Raw genomic sequence first — 4,787 nt, forward strand, 5'->3', positions numbered from 1 at the left:
GCGCGTTGTGTGAAATGAAGGATAGTTATGACATCCTGAGGGAATGCTTTGAGGTATACGTGTATGATGTCGTAAGTATGGGATCGGTGATTTAGGCAGGACATTATGATGTTCTGCGATGGTGTTCCGGGGTATCCGAGTATGATGCCCTGAATTCCGAATTATTTTTAGAGTCGTGAGTTTGAGGCAGCAAGTGGTGAATCAAGTATCTACGGTTCCAGTGGGAGCCCTTCAGGTATTGACATCAAGAGGGATCATTTAAGAAGGTGGAATGCATCAGGGAAAGGTGTTTTGTTATGGCGGTCGTCGTCAGATATTATGATGAGTAATTTGGATGAGTGTGGGTACCTATCTATGTTAGTCCGCGGAGCATGAATTAGAGGACGCAATGTGGTGTTAACGTGAGTATGAGACTGTGGGATGATAAGAGAGAGTGCTACTAGTCAGCGAGAGGGTGTTGTGATACTATGGAGAGCTGTAGTACTCACTAGTCAGTGAGGGGGTGTTGTGATACTACGGAGAGCCGTAGTACTCACTAGTCAGTGACGGGGTGTTGTGATACTGCGGAGAGCCGTAGTACTCACTAGTTAGTGAGGGGGTGTTGTGATACTGGGAGATCCGTGGTACTCACTAGTCAGTGAGGGGGGTGTTGTGATACTGCGAAGAGTCGTAGTACTCAGTAGTCAGTGAGGGGGTGTTGTGATACTGCAGAGAGCCGTAGTACTCAGTAGTCAGTGAGGGGGGTGTTGTGATACTGCGGGGAGCCGTAGTATTCACTAGTCAGCAAGAGGGCATCGTGGTACTACAGGAAGCCGTATTATTCACAAGTCAGAGCATGACGCAGAGGAGTGTTAGGCTTGGGTAGCCTTATTTTTTAGTTCTTGGGGACCTGGTGGTCGGGCCAGGAGCGAGACTGTGGTCTCCTCGATGATCGGGAATCATTATATTTTGAGTAAGGTGTAGACATCGCAATCCAAAGGAATTGGATAAGTGAAGTACGCATGGGTTGCGGGTCACGAGTCATGAGTTGAGTGGGTCATTGGGACGAGTAGTTCCAACTTCGGGACAGAACAAACTCTCGAGTTGAGTTGAGTCCTGGTGGTGTGTTGGATAGACAAAATGAGATTTTGGAATCGGAGGTGGGTTCCATGTGAGGGGTATTGTTGTTCAGCTGATGTCTTAGACCTGTGTAGGTCAACACTCAGGTACGGGAGGTACCGCGAGGCGCATGTATCTAGGGAGTGGTGTTCGACAGAAGTCGAGGGTGGAACAATTTAGTGGGTTTGTGGTATTCAATGGGGTAAAGAGAGCTTCGTAACTTGTGTTTCACCGAGCTGAGATTGTTGTTATGAGAAGGAAGTCGGTGAGACATTTCAGGGCATGTTATGGGTAACCTTTGGAGGTTCAACTGTGGAGTCAGGAGTTGACTTAGTGCCAGTATTGAAAAGGGATATGAGAAAACGAAGTTGGGGCTTTCGAATGTGATGTATGAGGACACTTCTGAGCAAGTATGGTTTTTCCCTTGTGTCTGAAGGCGGAGTGTTAAGGATTCTATGTCGGATGGGTGCTAATAGCGGTTTAGTGGATGAGCCCTAGTGAGGTGTGGACCCTTTCGTTTCTTGGGGCGTGATTCAGATCTTTTAGCATGTTGGTATGAGTGAGTGGTATTCGATCATTGGATTCGGTCTTGTGAGAATCAGAGGATCAGTGAGTTATAAGGGTTGACATTGGAGGAGCGAATATCATGGTGATCACTTGAGTAGGTGGTCTGGCGGCGACTTAGGCCACTAGAGTTTCCAGATATTAGGAAAGAGTATATTAGCGACCGAAGAGTTGGTTTAGTTTTGGGACTTGGGAGTTTCTGTGTGGTTTCAGGTGTCCAATGAGAAAGTTATCGGTGTACTATGAGATCCTTCTGGTGGTGTCTTTCATGTTGATGAAGTATGTGTAGTTACGGAGTGATTTCAAGGGAGAAATCTAATTCAAGTGGGGGAGAATTGTAACATCCGGATTTTTAGACGTATATTGGTGTGGGTTAATCTTGTGGTTAAAGTAGAGACTCGACGAGTTTAGGGTCCAACTCGCCGAGTCGATTCGGGTTCTCCTGTGGATTTAATGAGTGGACTCGACGAGTCCGAGGAGAGGGACTCGCCGACTAGGTGATGGGCAGAGAAACCCTAATCCCCGGGGTTTGGGACCTATTTAAAGGAACTTATAGCCTCCTTGGCCCCTTCCCAACAGTGTCCTTGTCCCTTGAGAGAAACCCTAAAGTTATTTATGAGTTAGAGAGGAAAAAGGCTTCTTGGAGGTCATTTCTTTGAGAAGAAGATCAATGAAGTTGCAAGGATCTCAGAGGAGAGTTGGTGGATCGGTCTCATCTTCATTTCAAGCTTCAGATCTGGTACAACTCTTGCCTCCATTGTGTTTGAGTAGATTTCCTTAGTTGTAAAGTTGGGCTTGCATCCATATTGATGGGGTTTTGGGTGCATCCAAACCCTCTTCTTGAGTCAATTGTAGATCTGGATCTTGTGAGGTCCAGAGATCCAGAAAGTAGGCAGCCTTTGAGTGAGTAACCTTGGAGATTTGAAGATATGGAGCTTCAATGGAGTCAAAATGGTGTATTGAGCAAAATACACCATGCATGACCCTCAAGTTCAGACCTTTGCATGAATGTTGGGTAGTAGGAGGTTAGATCTATGAGTTTGGGTTGCAGATCCGACTCCAAATGGCTGAATGAGAAATCTGTGGGAGCCAACTCGCCGAGTCCATGGGTGACTCGACGAGTCGTAGCGGGTTTGTCCGAGTAGTCTTGACCCAGTGTTGGCTCGCCGAGTTGGGAGTCAACGCGACGAGCTGAGTGAGTCCTAGGTAGAGTTCAGCTGATGCGAGGAGACTCGACGAGTAGGGTCAAATGTGGACTGTTGACTTGAGCTTGACTTATGTTGACTTTAGGGTTTTGGTCAACATAAGTAATAGAGGCCTTGGAAGGGTAAAATGGTCTTTTACCCACTTTAAAGAGTTAGAAAGAGAAGGAACCGCCTTCGACTATCTGATTCGTGGAAAAGAGTTATTATAAGAGATATTTATCCTATGTGTTAGGCGGTGGCGAGTTCAAGATTCAAGTGTGAGGATAGCTGCTTTCGGCTAGCCAGGTGAGTCTTCTCACTATACTTTACCTAGAGTGGTAATTAGAGTTATATGATAGAGCATCTTGTATGCTATTTATGTGATTGTGATACACTGCATTATTTCTATGTGATTCATTTCGTGTATGTTCCAGAGTTTACAGAGTTAGAACCCGATTCTCACTATACTTCACCTAGAGTGGTAATTAGAGTTATATGACATAGTATCTTGTATTCTATTTATGTGATTGTGATACACTGCATTATTTCTATGTGATTCATGTCGTGTATGTTCCAGAGTTTACAGAGTTAGAACCGGAAGGTTCACAGAGTTAGAACCGGAAGGTTCACAGAGTTAAGACTAGAGGGTCCACAGAGTTAGGACCGCAGGGTCCACAGAGTTATAGCCTCGAGTGGCTAATATGTGTTATATGTGGTATTTTGGGGAACTCACCAAGCTTCGTGCTTACCGTGTTATGTGTTATGTGTTATGTGTTTTAGGTTTTCCTCTGGGAATCGCGGGACGGCACCGGCTTGATTATACACACCACAGAAAGAGTTATAAGGACCCTGGAATATTAATGGAGTTGTGCTTTGTAATTGAATAAAAGAGATTTTTATACGATTTGTTATGAAGAGTGTGCATTTTAAAATGAAAAATTGTTTTAAATTTTCACGTTGTTACACCAAAAACCCACTACAGCCCTGCTGTAGACTTTGCCTCGCTCTAGCAGCCGAACAAAATGTTGAACCAGAATGGGTACCCTCGCCGTACACCGTAATTACTCCCCCACTAGGGTCTCGTATGGTCACCAGCTGTCGCTCGCAGTCGATAACCGATCTAAATCTGCTCAACCAGTTCGTGCCTATGATGACACAGACATCCCCCCATCGCAATCGGGAACAGATCTATCGGAAACTCAACACCAAAGATCTCGAGTACACATCCTCGAATCACATCAGTGGCTTACAACGCTCGCTCGTCAGCTATGGAAATCCGTAGAGGTCGACTCAACACCTCTCGACGGATACTAATGTGCTGACTAAAGGCAAACGACACAAAAGATCCACTCGCACCCGAGTCAAATAACACCAAAGCGGGTACAAAAGTCACAAGAAAAGTACCTACGCATATCATAATGTGACAACCCGATATTTCGAATCAATGTAATAACCTAAAAAGTCAAGATGTGTAATCTCTTTTGATATAATGAAATTATCATCAAAAATAAAATGTTCAAAAGTCTCTACTGGATTGCATAAATGATAGATATCGTGTCAAGGGTTTCAGAAATATAGAGAACACAAAAATCCGAGTTATAACAAAGAAGTTATGACCAACCTAAGATTCACAGCAAAACCGTCAATACTGTTAAGCGTAAAACGCGAAGTTTCAATACAATAACTTTTAGCCTTAAGTATCTAAATGAAAATTGTAGATATCATTAAACCGTAAACGTACGTGAAAAAAGCGTCCAAGTCTGACTTCGTATGAGGAAGTTATGATTTTCCAAGTTCCGGATATAGCAGTAGACAGCTAAAAACTCGAAATAGAGATCGAGAGACTTTTGGCCGAAACAACCTAAATGAGAATCGAAGATCTCAACAATAGTAGCGTAACGGTAAAAAGTCTGATGAAAACGGACGTCGGATGAAGAAGTT

Source organism: Lactuca sativa, chromosome 7, assembly GCF_002870075.4.
Source record: "Lactuca sativa cultivar Salinas chromosome 7, Lsat_Salinas_v11, whole genome shotgun sequence".
In the NCBI taxonomy this organism is placed as follows: domain Eukaryota; kingdom Viridiplantae; phylum Streptophyta; class Magnoliopsida; order Asterales; family Asteraceae; genus Lactuca; species Lactuca sativa.